The following is a 21,459-nucleotide window of genomic DNA, read 5'->3' as shown; positions in this document are numbered from 1 at the left end:
CATCCTGGACCTGTAATCATTTTGGCTATAATCTGCTGTCTTCTTTTCAAAGGATGCAGCTATTCTGGAGAGGCTTCTGTCTGAACTCAGCCATATTTCTAGGCTCAAAGTGGTGGGACACTGCTCATGTGAAAGCACCGTGGAAGACTTGAAAGCACGATATGGACCTTCAGAATAATCTAAAGTGTGTTCCCAGTACATGTCCAGGACAGAAGATGCTCATTTGTCACATGTGAGGGAGCAGTGAAATTTATTTTTACAGATTCACTGGGCTGAAAGGAAGACTACGTGGGCCCATCACATTCTAGCAATTTCCATCACAGCAAAAACAATCTTAGAAGGAAGACATACTTGATCTCTACTTGAAGATTACAACCTCTTTCATTAACTCTTTGCAAGTACTTTTCAAAAAATTTAAGATTATACTTCAGCAATATATGGCATTAAAGCATTAGAGAAAAAGCTAGGTGAAAATGTCAGTCATATCTAAGAGCAGATGTCCACCATTTCTCTCTGGGGAAGCAGCCCATTAAGCTGTATGCTGCTGAATCAGATGTGACAAAAAAGTTCATTCAGGGCTTCCCTGGTGGCGCAGCGGTTGAGAGTTTGCCTGCCAATGCAGGGGACACGGGTTCGAGCCCTGGTCTGGGAGGATCCCACATGCCACGGAGCAGCTGGGCCTGTGAGCCACAATTGCTGAGCCTGAGCGTCTGGAGCATGTGCTCCGCAACAAGAGGCCACGATAGTGAGAGGCCCGCGCACCATGATGAAGAGTGGCCCCCGCTTGCCACAACTGGAGAAAGCCCTTGTGCAGAAACGAAGACCCAACACAGCCATAAAAATAAATTAATTAATTAATTTAAAACTTAAAAAAAAAAAAAAGTTCATTCAGCCCGGTTTATTTTGCCTTGAGAGTCAGAAGCATGAGTGGCAATGGCTGGTCTTTCTGGATCTGCTGTTTCTTCCACTTTCGAGACTGTTGAGTCGGACCTGACTGAGCTCACAGACATCTCAGGTTCTGCTGCACATATGCGCCTCTTCACAGCCTGAGTGCCGGTGATCTATAGAATCCTGGTAATTTGTGTTTTAAAACTGCACACCTACCTGCCCAGATGTAAAATCAGCACCAAGCAGAATCAGCTTCCCCTCGAATCTGTGTGTCCTGTGCTCTTCCACAGAAGACGAAAAACCGCAGTGCTGATCTGGGGTGCATGTTATACGGGCCATGACACCTCTGGGGGTGACAGCCACATTCATCAAAGCTCCAGTCCCTCGAAAGGGATAATGTGCAGGAGCTGTGTGAGCAGCTATTAGAGAATTCATCCTTGCCTTATGGCTTTTCTAAAACTTAATAAAAATCCTCTTTTCAATCAGAATCTTCCAAAGAATACAGACCTCATTTCTCCAACTTCTTGGAGAAGCCAAAGCAAACATCAACTACTATAATTTCTATTTTTCAGTTTCAAGGGCCTCAAAGATGCTCTTTCACTTAGTGTCATGCTGTTGATCTCCTTTCAGATTTGCCTACACAAGGATTTTACTCAGGACAGATTCGGCTCTTTATTTGTACTTTGAGTCACATACCTTTGGAGCCTTTGAGCTTGAAGGGATGTTAGATCTCCTTACCTCTTTGAAGGCGAAGAGATGAAAGCTGGAAGAAGAGAAGGGGCGTCCTAGTTTTACTCTAGTGAATGGCACAATCAAGACCGAAATGACCTGTGCACAAAAGCAAAAAACATACAACAGAACAAAAATTAAACATGTTTAGTTTTCTGCCAATAACATAGTATCTATAATACCCTTAAGATAATCTTCCTTGCTCAACATTTTAGAGTTTATGCAATGCTTTCACATAAATTGTTTTAATCCTCACAACCACTCTGGATGCAAGTTTTTTTTTCTTAAACAAATGAGGAAATGAGCACTCAGGGTGGCCAAAAGACTGGCAAAGATCATGTCTTTGGGTCTGAACAGGGGCTCAAGTCCAAAGGTTCAGATCCCCAGGCAGGAATGCATTATGAAATGATTCTACCCATCAGCGAGCAGCAACTTAAACATCTAAATAGATTTGCTTTTTCCCATTGGTCTGAAATTTTCCAAACTTAGCTTTGACCAGCAAAATTGTCCTGCCGTACCCAGAAGTGGGTCCAAAGCCGCTTCCATAAGATGACAACAGTATCTGTCAGAATAATCAGAATGGGATTAAATTACCACTCTATTTCTCTGGGCCTTAAACTGGTTTGTCCCCAACAGCTTCGATCCTCAGGAATATTAAAGTAATTTGACAGCTTCTTCCCAAAGAGAGATTTATATTGTGCAGATTTGTTCAAAGAAAACTCTTGCCATTGTTTCTGTGGTACTGGGATTAATTATGCCAGGCTGTTTTCATTTATTGTCTCCTTTTCTATATTTAATGGAGCTAGGAAAAATAAAACTCATTTTTCTTCCTTCCCACGCTGAAACCCCTACAATATTTTCTTAGGCAAATTAATAAAAGACACCGTTACAGGGAAGATGTGGGATTCTTCTACAGAAGACCTTCTGAGTTTCCCTGACACAGACTTCCTCCCTTCCCTTCCAAGCTCTTCCTCTTTCATAGAAGCACTTTAAGTCATGGGGGTCAGGAGTCTGCAGCAAGTAAACGTGAAACGAAAACACTAAGTTTCCTTTTTCTTCTTTCTCTGATTTCTTCATCTGCATAAATTAAAACCTATTCTAGACTGGCTTCTTTGCTTTGGCACGAAAATAAGTTCTTCAAGTGCTCATGAAGCGCCCAGTCACCTCATCCTGGGCCTTCTGCTTCCTTAACTTTTTGTTCCTCAACTTCTCAGGCATATCTCTTGTCAGACCAGTATAATTTTTTTCTGTAAAACCTGAATTGGTAACCTTGGAAAGTCTGAATTGCATCCAAAAGGAATTCATTACTGAGTGGCGGTGACTTTGACTTTCATGAAAATGAATGCTCCGAAACCATCAGCTTTGGAAAATAATTCATTACACTTCTTTTTTTTTTTTTTTTTTTTTTTTTGGTGGTGGGGTGGATAAAAGTGCCTTTCATAAAAGTACCTCTTGTATGAGTATCCTGTGTGACCTATCTCTTATGAAAGAAAATGTTAGGACAGTCAGCTATTTGGAAACATTGTACATGCAAGCTTTTATGCTGACTTTCACTGAGAACAAGATGAATCATGAATACTTAAAATTATTTCCCCATGGTCCTGCTTAAATCCTAGTTTAACTGTTTCAGAGTATGCACCTGGGGGAAGCCATATGCAATATGGGTTTGGGAGTTGGCGCTTCCAAGAACTGTCCAGCTCTGTGGCCGGTGGGAATGCTGCTCCCTGGAATTTTCATCTCAGTCCCCTCTTGTCTCATTATTTGGGCAGATACGTTCATGTCTCTCTTTCTCTTGAGACCAAAGAATACATACCACTAGCCCGAGTATTTTGTAGGTTGGCAAAAGTTATGAGATTTTTCCTTAACTTAGAAAAATTACATAAAAGAACAGAGTAAACGATTCATACATCGAAGACCCAGATTTTTAAAATTTAATATTATAGCATATCTGCTTCAGAAATTTTTCATATTAAATACATAAATAAAATAGGAATTAAGGAAAAATCTGCTTTGTACGTCTACTCAATGGTATTCTTTCTCCCTCCCTAGAGGCACACACTCCCATCAATTTGGGATATATTCTCCCAGACCATGTTTTTACATCTTTACTACCCACCTTTAAACATTTCATACTATTTGAGGCAGACGATTCTGTTTGCCCACCTCATCATTGTCATTCCCCTCTTCCCTTCTATCAGGACCCTGCTCTTGTTCAGGAAGCAGTGAGCGAGAAGTCTATTCATTCACCCCTCCCAGGCTCTGGTGCAGCTAAAGAGTGGAGGGGTGGGTAGGGAACGATGTGACCTAGATTTGACCAAGGAGGTAGAAGCAGAAGTTCAGAAGATGAGGCTTCTGTAAAAACCATCATTTTCTTGGTAAGAGGGGGTATATTCAGATTAGGTTCAGATTCATCTTCTACCCTTTCTCTCTATGGACCTGACGCATGGATGCGTTGTGTGGTGTGGAAGCTCTCAGCTTGTCGTCTTGAGGATGAAAGAGAGAAAGATAGAATGAGCTTTGGGGAAGGAACCCTGGTTGCAGGTTTGAGGACCCCTAAAAACAATTTTCAAGCTCTCCACCAGAGATGGACTAATTAAACATATTCACATGTTATATACCCTGTCCCCTTTCTGGACCACCAGACCCGGTTAATTGTACAAGTGGCCCATCCCTCGCTTTGTGGGACCTGACTGATGGCTTCTTGGAGCCACCATCATCTGGATCACCTTCAGCTGAACTCTTACAGGACAAAATCATAAACCTCTATTTGCTTAAGCCACTGTCATTAAATTTCTTCGAATGCGACCAAACACAATCCGAACTGCTGATATATTGTTGTTGTTGTTGTTGTTGTTTCAGTCTCCACACCGTTTATTTCTCCGGCCCGGTAGGTGGGGTCGCTGGGGCGGGGCGGGCAGAAAACCGCGCGCAGGCTGCGGGCCGCGGGCAGGGGAGTCCGGGGCGCGACGCTCAGGCGAAGGTGGAGCCGTTGCAGCCCACGTCGGCCGCGTTCACGCCGTAGTAGTTGATGCAGATCCTGCCCGGGCTGACGCGCAGGCGTCACAGCAGCTTGCTGTCGAGCGGTTCTGCGCGCCGCCGACCTTGCCGATGCTGTGCAGGCTGGAGAGCGCGCGGCTCGCTGCAGCCCCCGAAGGCCGTGAGCTGGTCCGGCACCACGCGCACCGCGATGTACGGCGCGGGCTCGCCCGTGGCCTGCGCCAGCTGCTGGGTGAGCTCGGAGAGGAGCCCGTCCGGCACAGAGGCGCGGGGCACGTTGGTGTTCACCAGGAACATCGGCGTGACGGCGAGGGACGGCGAGGACAGGGATACAGGAACCAACCGACTCCTGATACGTTGTTTTTAAGATTTTTAAAATGGTGGTATCCTAACAAGCTGTTTTACAACTTGTTTTTTTTTTTTTTACTCAAATTACGTTTGACCTCTATCCACTCTGATACATATCTAGTTCACTTACTTTTAAATTTATTTTCTCTACTCATTTCTTTTTGATGGCCCTTTAGATTGCCTCTTAACTTTTCACCACTACCAAAATATTGTTCTGCACAGCCCCGCAGGCTCACACACACAAGAGTTTCTCTAGGATGTGTGCTAGATGTGGACTCTGACAGATCTTTCTGAGATTCTTAATTTGGGTCTAAGTTACTTTTTGAAAATAGAACTATTTGTACATTTAGAGGCAAGTGGGCAGTGGCAGTCTCCAGGGCTCTTTAAACTACACCATGTCACATTTCCTAATTTTCTTACCATATTTGTTAGGCGTCTGACAAATTGAAAACTAAAATCTGGGGGGGAAATGCAGAAACAGCAGCAACTAAGTAAGAAAGATTTTTGATTTCCACCAGTTCTCTAACCATTCCTTCTGTTATTCCCTTTTTGGCCATGAAACTCTATACCAGGAGTTTTCAACCACGGTACTATGGACATTTAGGGCTAGGTCACTTTTTGCTGTGGGACCTGTCCTGTGTATTCTGGGATGTTTAGCAGCCTCTCTGGCCTCTACTCACTAGATGCCATGAGCACACCCCCTCCAGTTGCGACAACCAAAATGACTCCAGACATTGCCGAATGCACCCTGAACATGATACAAATTAAAACTGATATTTACTATCAAAGTTATTTAGCATTAGGGAGTGGGGCGGATCAAAATCACCCAGTTGAGAACCACCGCTCTACAGTCACTAATCTTATGGTATTTAGGACCAATATGAACAGAGAATCCCACGGAGGCATTGGCAGACCATGTGATTTTTTTTAAATGGCCATTTTAAGCCCATTTAAGAAGGCTACTATGGATTCAGTTTCAGTAAACCAATATTTCCAACCCTTAAGTTGGGGAAATTAACTTTGGATATTTATAAAACCTTTGTAAAATAAAAATATAAGAAATAATAACAATAATAATATTAGCATTTATACTGTATTAGGAATTTTCCTAAACATGTTACTATGCCTGCTTGTTTAATCCTCACAACCTAGCTGTGATATAGGTACTATTTTATACCCCTTTCACAGATGAAAACACTGAGGTACAAGAAGGTTAAGACTTGTTCTTCATAGAGATTCTTTTTAATTCTCACAATAAGTCTTCAAGGTACACACAATTATTGCCATTTTGCAGATGAATAAATTGAAACAGAGATTAACAAACCTATTAAGCAACTATCCCACAGTATTAAACTCTGAGGTGATATTCAATGTGGATTAATGTGTTTATACCCATGAACATGGTATAAATGAAAATTGATATTTACTATCAAAGTTATTTATTATTCAGCATTAGAGATATGAATCCCTTAAGATGAATTTAATTACCTCTTTTGTAAATACAGAAAAATTAGATTTTATAATTTGTAATAGAAAATTATATTTATGTCTAAGTTTAAAATTTTCAACTTTCTCCTTGTTTCTCTTCCTCCCTAAGCCCCACATTCTTTTCAGTAAGGATTTAGGTAAGGCAGCTAACCAGATGTATAAAGCTAACTAAACATAATAAAACGTGTTATAGTAACATAAAGTGGATTCAGAAATCACGAGAAAACACTTCCTATATGGACTTATACACTGCTATGGGAAGGCTACAAATGAGAATTCTGCTCTCTCACTGCCATTATGAAAAAGGAAATGTGGTCAATTACGTAGTTCCCAGGGCCCATTAAATAAAAAACAAACCCATTACTCAGAAGTACCACAGTGGCTGGCACTAAGATCAGACAGGAATTTCTCCCATTGCACCTGACAAAGTTACACCGTACGCAGTGTTCGGAACAGCATCCTCTACAGCATGCAAACAATAAATGCAGTGAGGAGTTTCATAAGTCTGGGTGGGCTGCAAGCCCAATTCAGGGAAAGCGTGATTATCACTTGTGAGTTGTCCTTTTTATCCTGACTGCAATTGGATTCTCTGATGAACATTTCGGAAGTCATCAAAATATCATCAAACTATACAAGAATTTTAAACATCACCCTGATCTTATTGGTTTTTGCTGATTCTTTGGGCTCTCCATTAATCTCCATTTGACACTGCCTTTATAAATCAACAGACAGATTTACATATTTTAAAATATACTTTCTTTTTTAGATTTTCAAAACTTCCTGGTTGTACCTGTTCTCCAAAACTACTGTAGTGAGCCACCGTAGGGTCACTGTGGTTTTATGCTACTAACTTAATAGTGAGTTATGTAACTTTATTCCCCCAGCCTGCTCAGTTGCTTATATTCTGTAAGGCTCAGGGCACTTTATAAATTAATAATTTTTAAAAAGCCTACAATAATATTTGCACAGGTCTATTAGCAACCAGAACAATGGTGAGGATTATAATGGTTTTTCTTGCATTACATCTTTAAAAGAAGATTCAGCAGAGTAGGTCAAAGTGAAAATAGCTGAAACTTCTAGTTCCTATTGTAATTCAGAAAGTACTGATATTTATTATTATTATTAATAATATTATTATCATCATTATCATTACAAATAGTGAAAGTAGGGATGAATAAATAAAGCCTGCCCTAGGGGCAGCCTGAAGCTATCCAGCAAGTTACTGTGCTTCAGAATTATGAGAATTTTTATCCATCATCAATAAAAAATGAGCATAGCAGTTATTATGGCAGTTTCCACAGTCAAGACTGTTTCTGCTATTACATCTCTTAGTAAAAGGGGTAATGCGCTCTCCATTATACGATGTCAACTCATCCACCTTTCTGCCATTAAAGTATAGTGTACAACCTTTTACGTGGATTCTTCCGTAGTGAAGTCACATTTCCATGCAATTGGGGCAAGGACACAATGGGGCTAAATTAACTGGGGGCAGAAAGTAAAGTAAATTACATTTTTTATAAACCAATAGGGGTACTGAGCTGCCTCCATTCTTTATTTGGAAAGGAATGAAGTTGAAATAAATTTGATAAAATAAATATTTTACAGAGCAGGCCTACGTTCACCAGTGGTGGAATTACGCCAGCCCAGTGCCCTCGATGCTCCACTGGGCACACTCCCCGGCAACACAAAAGAAGCACGTACTTCTCTACCCCTACGCTCTCCAGCACCATGGATACGAATAGCAGCCTGCGCAGCTGCCTGGAGTTGCGGCCATCTTTCCAGCAACATGGTAGTTGGCGTTGGGCTCTCAGAATACCAGAGTTCCCATCCCTATATGCTAATTTTTTCTCCCCCAAGCCCTTTTTATTTTATTTTGTCTTTTTTTAAAATTATTTATTTATTTATTTAGGCTGCGCCAGGTCACAGTTGTGGCACGCGGGATCTTCGTTGCGGCACGCGGGATCTTATTTGCAGCGTGCACACGGGATCCAGTTCCCCGACCAGGGATCGAAGCCAGGCCCCCTGCATTGGGAGCGCAGAGTCTTACCCACTGGAGTACCAGGGAAGTCCCTATTTTGTCTTCCTTTTTTAAGCCTAACTACTCTTGCTTATGATTATCAAAGAGATATAGTAGTTTCATGGGTAACTCGCTAAAGAGTATGTGTGGAGAAGTCTGAGAAGCACAAGATTTGGAAGAGAAGACCCCACTTCAAGTCCAGCCTCTACTTTCCTTTGATGTGTTAATTTGGGAAAATGCCTTTCCCACTTCTTAACAGATATTTTTAAGGATATATGACCAGCTCAAAATGATTGCCACTTCTCTGGGAAACTATGTCCATCCTGTCTGCATACTCCTCACCCACCACGAACTAGACCTTACCCATCAGATTTTCTCCCCCAACAGGGTTGATAAAACGTAAGCTATGGAAAGCTTCATTCTGTCATGTGGACAAAAGAGCAGAAAAAGTTAATCTGCAGGTAGCAAATAATGTGATAGAAAGGAAGAGAAGAGGCAATACAGGAAAGGGAGACTGAGTCTTGGGTATTCTTAAGCCATCCTAGGAAAGAAGCCAGAGTCACCTTGGCAGTGTTCCCATCCCACCACCTCCACTGAGACCCTACTTGACATCTGGCTGCACATCTACACTCTGGTTCTGTGAGACCCCCTAAGTCATGACACTTGGAGCGCTTTCTATTGTTTTTTTAGATTTTTGTGGGTCTTTGTTCCCTGCAACCGCAAGAATTCTAAAGACACTCTTGAAGTCTTGGTTTTTCTTTTTCTACCACAGAAATAAGAATTCCTGACCCACTATTATCATGGGCTCACTGGGAGGGGCAAGTGAGTTGATGGACAAGGACGTTCTTTGTTAATCATTTTCAAGCTCATTCATTTTCTCAACACATGTTTACCTGGCATCCGCTATGTCCAATGCTCTGGATGTGAGTATAAAGCACAGAGAAAAAGAAATTATTACCAAATAGAATTTATGTTCTAAGGGAGGGAAATAGACAATAATTTTTTTTTATAAAGCTAGTAAATATATTGTATGACAGATAATAAAAGGAAGTAAAAATGTAGTGTAAAGGTGGCAGGGAGTGATGGAGGTGAAGGAGTTGTTATTTTAGGTGGATTGGTTAAAGAAAGCCTCAATAATGCAATAACACCTGAGACATGATGCAAATTAGGGAGTGAGATAGGGGGACGTCTGGAGAACGGCATTCTAACAGAGGGAAGGTCAATGCAAAAGCTCCGAGGCAGGAGTGGGCATGTTGTGTTTGAGGAACAGGAAGAAGACAAGAGTGACACCACAGAAAAGGAGCTCCTCCAGTGGCTGATATCCTACGGTAACAACTTTCAATTTTACTGTGGATGAGATGGAAAGCTATTGGAAGCTTTTGAGCAGAGATAAGATGTGATTTGACTTCCATTTGAAAAGGAATATTGAGATGTTGTGTTAAGAATAGACAATAGAGGGGAAAGGTGAAGCCAGGAAACCTGCTGGGCAGGCAATGAGTGGTCCAGGTGAGAGATTTTGGTGGCTTGGGTAAGAATCGTGGCTGTAGAGGGACAAGGAAGTGCCGGATTCTCATTTAATTTGAAGGTAGAAGCTATCAGGGTTGCTGATGGTTTAGAGATGGTTTTGAGAGAAGACAGGAGTAGAGAAAGAGTAAAGATTTTGGGTCAGAGACAAAGATGAAGCTGTTGTTGATGAGATGGGAGATGGTTGCAGGATCATAAGTTATTGAAGTAGGGAAAATGAAAAGTTTCATTTTTGGATATGGGAAATTTCAAACGACTGTTAGACATGCAAGTAGAAAAATCAAGTAAGAATTTGTATATGCAAGTTTGGAGGTCAGGAGAGAGCTCAAGACTAGAGATCTGGTTTATGTTCCTGCCTTTCTATTCCCCTTTCCCCTCCATAGAAACATCCCACTTGGACCTGCTAGAAGATTGATATTTTCAGTCAGTGGGATTAAGAAGTAAGGCGATTACAGACAGTATGATACTTTAAGATCAAAGTGTTTGTAAGGGAAGCAAGAGAATTTTTTAAAGCCCCAGTTGACTTTCTTGGCTTTCTGTAATTAATTTGGGTCAACATATCTTTTATCTTTGAATAAAATACCATCAGCAGCAAAACATATCTATAAATATATTTATTGGAAACACTGGGGATTCCGAGTCAGAAAACAAATATAGAGATCACTATAATAATAATTAACAAATTATTCTTTGATGTGTGAACTGTTGGATGAGCATGTCAGTCATTGAACATTTATCAAGCACTGACTCTGTGCTGCTGAGAACAGCCTAAGAGTGTAAGTAACACTAATAAAACTCAGTCCCTGCCTTAAGGGGCTTAGAGCAGAAAGCCTGAAATCTGGCATAATCCCAAGGTCAACTCACAGCAAACGGTAAATTTGCAAAATCTGTCTTTGGTCCTCTTCTACCACCGTATTCAGAATTTAACTTATGCTATAGCACATCCACTTTCCAATCCAATCTGTAAACCAGAGAGATTGTATCCCACCGTATACCCTGGAAATACATGCAAATAAAAAGAACCCATATTTGAGATGTGAAATAAAGCTGAGAACCACGAAGGCAACACAGTTTGGTGTAAAGAGCGCAAGGATAGAGCCAAATTCTTAATCCTATTCAGCATGTCACTTACCAACTGGGGCATATACGATAAATTCATTGATATGGAACACTTCAATGCCTCACTGATGTGAGAGAGCAATTATCCTCCACTAAAGCCTTCAGGATTTCTATCTCCAATCTTTCAAACCTTCTTCATTGTTTTACATAGCTTTGTTTTTTAATCCTCATTTTAGTGGGGTTTACCTACCCAACTCCAAAATATTTTATTGTGTAATTATCACACATGGCACTCATGAGCCCAGTAAACATTAATTGGGCACCTACTGTGCTACAAACTGGTGACACGAAGAATGAGATGCACAACTTCTTTTCAAGCAGAGAGGAAAAAACCACATAAACATAATGCATTACAAACACTGCAAAGGTGGATCTTTGCATGAGATATTATGAGAGCCCAGAAGAAGGCACTTATCAACCCAAGAAGGTCAGCAAAGCCTTGCTCGGGGAGTTTTGTTTTTATTTTATTTTTATTTTTTGGCAGCGCCACACAGCATGTGGGATGCGGGATGTTAGTTCCCCGACCAGGGATCGAACCCGCGGCCCCTGCAGTGGACGTGAGGAATCTTAACCACCGGACCTCCAGGGAAGTCCCTAACCTTGCTTAGGGAGATTTAGAATTCAAGTGGGAGTTCACCAGGCCAAGGGACAAGCAGGCCGTGGTTAGGAAGAGAGACCATTCCTGCAGGTGGAGAAAATAAGACCCAACAATGAGTCAGTTGCATGAGATTAAGTGCTGTTGGAATATAAACTTCAAGACAGAGTCATGAGAGCTGCAACTGGAGGGCAAAGTTAGGGTCAGATCATGGGGGCGTCTGATGTCCAAACTTAATTCTGCTTTTGCTAGGGAGCTATTCTTCCCTAAGCTATCTCAAATCCTTCTCTCTTTTTGTGGAGATGGGGGAGGTGTAGGTGGGCTGAGCATGTTAAACAACTGAGAATGAAATAAATGACTTTATACAACTGTAGAGGTTTCTTCTTTTACGTTTTTTTCTGATGCCTGGGGAGAAATGATGCAAAAGGCAGGAAAATAAATATTATGGAGATTAATTAATTAGAATATTGCTTGTTATGTTTAAAATTCATCAGAAATAATGATACAGGCTACAAGCATCTTTTAAATGATTATTACCGATTACAATCAGAAAGCATAATTATTAAGTCAATGACCTCTGGGGTCCCTTATAACAGTTGTAAGATTCCAAAATTATGACCTTGTTTTTTAGCTTGTGTCTGCAGAATTGCCAGAGGGGAAGTATCTCTAAAGAAGGAATTAAGAACTCAGTCTCAGCTTGTGGTGCAATATCTCTGTTCTCAGAGCTCACTTCATAGCAAACAATGAGGATATTTACCAAGGGTTTCTCAGAAATGATTTCAGATTTCAAGAAAGTGCATTATAGGAACTCAAGAGATTAGCCAGATAGAAGATTATAAGAAAGATACAAATGATATAAAAATATTAATTTAAGTAATATAGCAAACTAAGCTTACTATAAGCTTAGTTTATAAGCTTATAGTAAGCTTACTATCCTTATATAAGGATATAGATGTAAATATACAAACTATACCTCATTAGTGCTTTTTATGACATGTGTCTGACTCTACGACTAAAAATATTATCCACTAATACACATATTTTTGATCCAGTACACTTTCATTTTAAAAATCATTCCCCAAATCCTATAATTACTGAGAATGCTGACCAGTGCTATTTGAAAATTCTTTGTAATCCAGGTTACTTATCATCATGTTGGATAAAAATAGGCAAATGACATCTGCTCCCTTTTAAGAAATAGAGGTCCTGGCTTCATCTAACCTAATTAACTGGTTAGAGTAGCCATCCATAAAAACAGAAGCTAGCACTTCAAGGCCCATTAGCATCACCCCATGAAGCTGTTCTCCTTAGCTGGCTGATTTCTCTCTTTCCAAGCCTAAGGATCCTGACCCTGAATTTGTGGTAGGTCCCATTCAAGTTTCCTTTTACCTTTAATTCTGTAAGTGACTAGAGCAGGATGCTAATGAGGTTAAACAATGGGCTGAAGTCCTAGGCAGAGGTTTTTTGTTATTATTGTTCTTTGAGTTCATACCTTGACCCAGTCAGTTCCACCAAAATTAAGATGACAGGCAGTCAGTTGTGTTTATATCAATATGTTCTCTTCTAGAAAGCACACTCTAACTTAAAAAAAAAAAATCAAACACTGAATTTTAAACATTTGTTTCATAGAACACTAATTCTCAAAAAAAAGAAAGTATTCCTTAAAAAGCAAAGGAAGGGAGGCTCCAAGGCTAACACTTACATGTTTCATGTTGACCTTGCATTTCAAGGTCAACACTTGAAGTGCTGCATGGATGGCTCGCTCAGGAAGACTCCCAACTATGAGCACATTAAAGGTTCTGAGACTTTCAGCAGTAAAGAAACCTGTTTCCCTTCATTTAAACAGAATTATCAAGCCTATCTGATCAAGGAAGGTTTGTTTTTCTTGTAAAATATGTTAATATTTCATGGAATTCCACAATGTCGGAAATGAGAGATATTAAATCAGAATTTTGGAGTCCGCAGTGTTCAAAATTTATTCATTTTATACATCTACAACAAATCCCATTTGACAGATAATTTGAGGGTCACAGATATCATTCCAAGGTTGCCTGGCTCCTGTTGCAGAACTGTTAAGTGGCAATAGGTTTCCTTATTTCCATTCCAAATCATCTCATTGTTACCAAGAATTCTTGGTTACTTGCCTGAAGATATTCTCCACTAATTTATCTGGAGGCATAACACACATCCTACCAGACTTGGAGCAGGAGCATATTTATAATTTTCAATCTAATAACAAATTTCCAAACATGTGCAAAATGGAGCAGAGTCTACATTTTTACCACATGTACAGTTCCAAAACCACAGCAATAAGAGGTAAAATATAATACTAGGCATTACAACTGTCATAATAAGGCTCATCAAGATAAACTCTTAAAGAGATGAGAAATAGAAGAAAAGGAAAATGGTAAACAAGACTGAATCCATGAGTCCACATTCAGGTTGTAGCAGCTACTGATGGGAAATTAAGAGTTCTAGATGATATTAGGACCAAAGCCAGACTCACTACCTGAAAATAGGGGCCACAGTGTTCTCCTGCTCATGAAAAAATAAAGCTGGGAGAAAAAAAACCCCCAACTACTGCTGACTTGCTACCTGGAACTAGGGCATTGTAGAGATGAGGGAAGGCAATGACACAGTCTGAAATGAAAGAATAATTAATAATTCCTATTTGCCAAGAGCAAAAATCTATAAAACATAAAATAAATATATATATAAATAAAACATAAGTACATTAATACATTCATAAATAAAGCAAGCCCGGGGAAGATGAAACAGACTGAATCACAGACTCTGGAAGTGAAAAATATAGTCATTGAAATTAAAGAAAAAAATGCAATACTCATTAGGTGAAACAATTCTAAAGATGAAGCAACATGGTAGAAAAGAGAGAATTAATGAATTATACGATTATACTGAAGAATTAACAAAGAATTCATCACAAAGAGCAAAATAAATTTCTAAGGGATAAGGAAAAGCATCAAAGAAATATGGATGAGTGATTTGAGAGGCTCCAGAATCAGAGAACAGAAGAAATGGTGAACGAACAATATCTGAACAGATACAACTGGCAATTTCCCAAAAGTGAAGAAAGATAAAAATGTTCATAACAAATTACTGAATTCTGAGGAGTGTGCAAGATAAACCATAAAGCTAGAACTGAAACATTGAAGACATTCAAAATAATCCTAAAAGCTGGAATCAAAACCTTATCTGAAGAAAAATGGCACTTAGTCAGGAGATTTCTCTTTAGCAATAAGAAACCCCAAAAGACAATGGATTTATTTAAGGTGCTGAGGCCAATACCTATGACCTAGAATTTTATACCTAGTTAAACTAAAACAATGAAAGCAAAACGAAGACATTTTCAAATATACAAATACTAAGATTGTTAACTACCATAGATACTCAGCTTAAAAAAATTAGATTGTCATCAAGCAGAGAAGTGAACTCAGACATTGATAAAATATGTCACTAAGTTTAATTATTTATTGACTGCAAAAACAATTTACTGTTTTTAGAAATGTGAAATATAACTGAAAATAATGAGATGACAGACTAAAATGATTAGTTCATAGCTGTAGTATGATAGGTTCTGTGTTATGTATGAGAGAAGGGAAAAAATGTTGTGCAGCTGTAGAATTTGCTAGAAAATAAAATTAACCTTATATGTTTTTAAAAATTCCAGAATACCCAGTGAAATAATAATATAATTGAGCTTCTAGGCCTTGAGAGGAAAACAAAGTAGATTAAAATTTTTATTAATTCAAAAGAAAATAGTAGAAGGACTTCCCTGGTGGTCCAGTGGGTAAGACTCCACACTCCCAATGCAGGGGCCCGGGTTCGATACCTGGTCAGTGAACTAGATCCCACATGCCGCAACTAAGAGTCCGCATGCCACAACTAAGAAGTCCATATGCCGCAACTAAGAAGCCTACATGCCGCAACTAAGAATCCGCATGCCTCAACTAAAGATCCCACATGCCTCAATGAAGATCCCGTGTGCCGTAACTAAGACATGGCACAGCCTAAATAAAGAAAATAGGAGAAAAAAGGAACAAAGGAAAAGAATGTAAACAGAAAATACATAATGAGATGATAAGAATAAGACTAAACAGATGAATAAATATAATAAATGTAATAGATTTAACATTTAACAAAGCTAAGAATGAACAAAAGACTATGATTTATTAATTAGGTTTAGAAAACAAAATCCATCTAAGACAAAACTACCCTGAGAAATTTAAAATATAAATATGGGTATCTCATAAATTATAAATCATACTGTGTCATCCTACCTTTTTTTTAACTTAACCTTATGTTTTTGGTATTTATTAATCTTGATATGTGTAGCTGTAGTTCATTTTTCTAGAAAGTTTTATACTTAATCAAAGTTTTCAATTTTTTAAAACTTTATAGTGTTCTCTTATGATTTTAAAAATTGATATATCTGTGGTTGTGTTTCCTTAGTTCATGATATTTAAAAATATTTTTGTTTTTCTTGATCACCTGGAAGTGTCACTATTTTACCAGTTCACTAAACAAACATATTTAGTTTTGTTGATCTTTTCTTTTGCTTCTTTGACTCATTTTACATTAATTTCTTATCTTACTTTTGAAATGTTCTTCTCCCTAATTAACAGTTTGTTTTTTGTTAATTTTCTAGCTTCTTGCATTGAAAGCGAAACTCGGTTATTTTCAAATATTCTTGTTTTTTTTAACTAAAGGCATTTAAGCCTATGAATTTATTCAAATTATAATCTTAGATATTATACATTTTATTTTTTAATACTTTTATTTTTCAACTCAAAATATTTTTAAATTTCTATTAGAAATTTAGAAGAACCATCTTAAATTTCTAAATTTTCTAATATTAATTATCAATTTGTTGTTGAATTATTAATTCAATTTTATATTAGAGAGTGTGGAATGTATGAACTCAATTTTAATAAATGTTTACTGTGTACTTGAATGAAAGTATACTTGCTATTTCTTTGATGTAAAGTTCTTTCTCTCTCTCTCTGTCTTCCCCACCCAACCCCTGCCCTGCTATTTGTAAATGTCTCATTCAAAACATCTATATCTATCTTAACTACTTTACTTTTGGCTGTTTGACCTATGGAGTTTCTTACAAGCTTGAGTTGAAATATCTCATCGTGATTGTGAACAATCTGTCAGTTTCTGCTTTATACAAGATGACATTTTTAGTAGCACACAAACTCATGATTCCTATGTATCCCTTTTGAATTATTCTTTTTTTATTACTTTTTGTTCTTACTAAGTCCTTCTTGCCTTAAGTTCTGTTTTATCTGATACTAATAATTCCCTGCCTGTTAACTTCTGATTAATGTTTATTTGACATCTTATATGAATATAAACTTATATACACAAATATAAATTTGAAAGTGCACAGAAAAACATCATATATTGTTTATGGATCCACACATATACAGAAATAGTCAAAAACAGTCAGAGAGAATGCTGTTGCTGATAATAGCAGACTAGCAATTTAGATAAATACACCCATAAGGAAAATCTGTATGTATGTTTGCATGTATTCTGGAAGAGGCAGTTGAGAAGCTGTGGGTGAAAGAAAAAAATCAAAAGGAAAAGTAGAATTTTTAATGTATTTTGAATTGATGATAGTGAAAAGACTACATATCAAAGCTTGTTTGCTGCAGCTAAAGTCATGTCAGAGGGACATTTTAGCATTAAATATGTTTATCAGAAAAAACAACCATGAGCTAAGCACTCATCTCAAGAATTTAGGAAAGTAAATTAAATTCATAGAAAGCACAGGAAAGGAAATAATAAAAGCAGAAACTTTAATGAAACTAGAAAAAAGGAAAACACTCTTCAAATCATTATTTGAGGCCAAGAAAACTGTGATTTTTGAAAAAAAAAAAACTAAGACATCAAAAGAGAAAAATTACAGGCCAATTTTACTTAAGAAGATAGATGCAAAAATACTGAGTAAAATATCAGCAAATAGAATCTAGCAATTTATAAATGGAGTAGCACAACACAACGAAACTGAGTTATTCTAGGAATGAAGGTCGTTTAACATGAGAACGTTAGAAGTGAAGTCACCACATGTATAGCCTAAAAAAGAAGATAGTATGATCATCTCAACTGATGCAGAAAATTTATTTAATAACATTTATTATTTGTGGTAGGCTGAACGTACATATCTTACTCCCCAGAACCTATGAATACAATGCCTTAAATTGTAAAAGGGACCTTGTAGATGTAATTAGTTTAAGGATCTTAATATGGGCATATTATCCTGGATTATCAGGACTGGGCCAATGTAATCACAAGAATCCTTACAAAAGGGGGGCAGGAAGGTCAGTGTCAGAGAAAAAAATGTGACAACAAAAACAGAAGTTGGCATGATGCAAGGTAATGAACAAAGGAGTGTGGACAACCTCTAGATCCTGAAAAAGGCAAGGAAACATATTCTCTCATAGAGCCTTGAAAAGCAATGCACCCCTGCTGACTCATTTTTGGGCTTCTGACCTCCAGGACTGTAAGATAATACATCTGTACTGTTTTAAGCCACTAAGTTTACGGCAATTTGTTACAACAGCAATAGGAAACTAATATGTTATCATTTATGGTTAAGAAACCTTAGCAATCAGGAAAAGCAGGGAATTTTTTTAATCTTAAAAGGGAAACTACAAAAAATAACAGTGTGAACATCATCCTTAAAGGTGGAATGTTGGAAGATTTCTCTCTGAAATCAGAAATGAGACAAGGATGCCCAATATGACTTTTTCTATTAAACACTGTACTGGATGTCCTACCCAATGCCATAAGGCAAGAAAAATAAATGATAAAAGGATTGTAAAGAAAGAAAGAAAACCACCATCATTTGCACATCTCATGATTATATATTTTAAGATCCAAAAGAATCTGTAATAAATTTTAGAATAAAAAAGTTAATTTAGCAAACTGAGAAAACAAGTCTCCTTGAAGATCTGGCTAAGCCCAAAGTCATTACAGTAAAAGCAACAGATGAGTCTGGAACATTTTGTTATGTTGAAAAGACAAAAGTGCTCCCAAAATGAAGAAGACATGTCAAAATTATACAGAACCAACTTGAAGACACTCCCCACTGGCCATACTAGGGGCAAATTTACCCTCAAAATGAATAATGACAGTCATTACCATTGAATAAAATAATAATCCTTGACTCCATGCTGAAAGGAAATACACAAATATATAAAGGAGAATTGAAAGTTTTTTTAACAGTACAATGATTATATAATTAATTCAGGCAAGAATCATAAATGAATGTTTAAATTATTGGGTGAATATTTGGAAAGAAACAGAATATTTACTTAATCTCAAAGTATCTCTCCTTAGTTAACTTAATTAAAAATAGAAATAAATGGTAAAGAGAAATAAATGGTAAGCGTAAAGTGGACCACAGCTGGCGGACACCATCTTAGTCAAGTGATCAGAGGTAACATCACTAAAATGGAAAAAACTTACAGTATGTGCCTTCTGATGTAATGCACTGGGAAGGAAAGATTAGATAGATAGATAGATAGATAATACATAAATACTTATGTCTGTCTGTGTGTGTGTCTGGGAAATACTAAAAACTGGTAAATCCGGGTGAAGAGTAAATGGGAATTATTTGTACTAGTTTAATGAAATATGTGAAATATTTGTACATGGAAAATTTGGAAAAATTTAGAAAAATTAAAGACCTAAATAAATGAAGAAGTATAACATAATCATGAATTAGAATACTCAATACTGTAAAATTTTAAATTATCTTCAAGTATACCAATTTGTTCCATACATTTCCAAAAAAATTCTAGCAGATTTTTTCTGTGGAAATTAATAGGGATAGTCTAAAATGTACATATAAATACAAGTGCTGAGAATAACCAAAACACTCATGAAGAGTGAGTTCTCTCATCCTTTTCTCTTCTACAAGAAGCTATAAACGTGAGGGAAATTTCTACATCAGGTATCAAGGCTACAAGATTACAAGGTATAAAGCTACAATAACTAACTAAACAGTCTGGTATTAATACAAAGATGGACAAATGGTTCATAATAAAGAAAGCAAATCCTCTTGTCTATGATTTATGTTAAACACACACTGAATAGCACTGGGTAAATAATGGCCTTTTTATTAAATGTTTCTGAATCAACTGGATATCCATATGGGGGAAAAAAATGAAACTATACCCCTACCACACCCTGTATACAAAAATCAATTCTAAGTAGTTTGAAGAACTTAATGTGAAAGGAAAAGCAATAAAGGTTCTAGAAGAAAACATGGGAGAATATCTTCATGACTATGGGGTGGGGAAATATTTCTTAAATAAGATTTTTAAAAGGCATATCCATAAGGGAAAATACTGTAAGATATACACATTAAAATTAAGAACTTCTATTTATCAAATAAAAAATTATATGAATGAAAAGGCAAGTTGGGAATATATTTCTAACATACATAAATCGACAAACAGCTCATGCACATAACAGAGAGTTCCTACAAACTAATAAGAGAAAAAACAAACAACTCAGTTGAACACTGGGCAAGATGCTTGAATAGGCACTTCACCCGAATGGGCCAATAAACATAGAAGAAAAATGTTTAATCTCATTCATCATCAGGAAAATGCAAATAAAAATCATGGTAACACTTTATATTTATCAAAATGGCTAAAAGTTAAAAGGCTGATAATGCCAAGCTTTGCAAGGATGCAGAGCAATGGCAACTCTCAAACCCTGCTGGTGGGAGTGTGATCATTAGAGTCACTTTGGAAACTATTTGGTATCATTCACTAATTCTACAATTTCCTTCTTTGATATATGGCCAATAAAAATCTATGGAGATGAACGTCCATAGCAATATTTATTTGTATTTGGAAACTAGGCACAATCCAAATGGCATTAGCAATAGAGTGATTAAATCAATTCTGGTATACTAATACAACTGAATACTATACAGCAATGAAAATGAACAATTAAAGCCACATGCAAGAACAAGATGAAACTCACAAATACCACTTTGAGCAAAAGAAACCAAGGTGAAGGAGATATACATTTTGATTCCTAATATATCAAGTTCAAAACCAGGTAAAACTGATCTATGGTTGTAGAAGAAAGAATACTGGTTACTTTTTGAGAAGGGTAGGGGGATAGTGGTTACAGGAGGTACAAGTTTGGGTGGGGAGGGGCTTGAAAATGTTCTATTTTCTAAACTAGTGTTTGCATGAGCCTTTTTACTTTATGAAAATTAATTGAGCTGTACACTTAACATTTATATACTTCTTCTTTAACATGTATTTAAAATTCAACTAACGAGTAAAAATTGTTTTAATGCATGGGAATAACAAATAGCAAAATCATAACAGTGGTTACTTCTGGAGAAAGAGGGTGGAAATTAAGACTTGGGAGGGGTTGATGGTGGGGCTGGGAAGAGTTCAACCCTATGTTTTATTTCATTTTAAAAGAATATATATATAATGCAAACATAGCAAAGAATTAAGATGTAATTAAGCTGAGGGTTTGTTACATAGCTGTTTGTTATCCTACCATTAATCTGTATATATTTCTGTAAATTCAAAATCCTTCCCACACCAACAAAAACCAATCAGTGAGGTTATCCTAAGTAGTATGTTGGTCGATGCAAGAGACACTTCCAGGATCATGCCATGATGATCTCCAACTTGCTCTCAGAGACTAAAAGTGTAGCATTTCACAGTGCTCTTTATTAAGCCTTGGG

The 21,459-nt window shown here is 37.4% G+C and overlaps 1 pseudogene; it reads right to left on the bottom strand.

Moving 5' to 3' along the window:
- Positions 1-4,587: 4,587 nt before the first annotated feature.
- On the bottom strand, positions 4,588-4,919 carry LOC132350669 (macrophage migration inhibitory factor-like; annotated as a pseudogene).
- Positions 4,920-21,459: the final 16,540 nt, after the last annotated feature.

The sequence above is a fragment of the Balaenoptera ricei genome, chromosome 16, assembly GCF_028023285.1.
Source record: "Balaenoptera ricei isolate mBalRic1 chromosome 16, mBalRic1.hap2, whole genome shotgun sequence".
NCBI lineage: Eukaryota > Metazoa > Chordata > Mammalia > Artiodactyla > Balaenopteridae > Balaenoptera > Balaenoptera ricei.
Note: the sequence above shows the minus strand (reverse complement) of the source record. Positions and strands in the feature narration are given on the sequence as shown.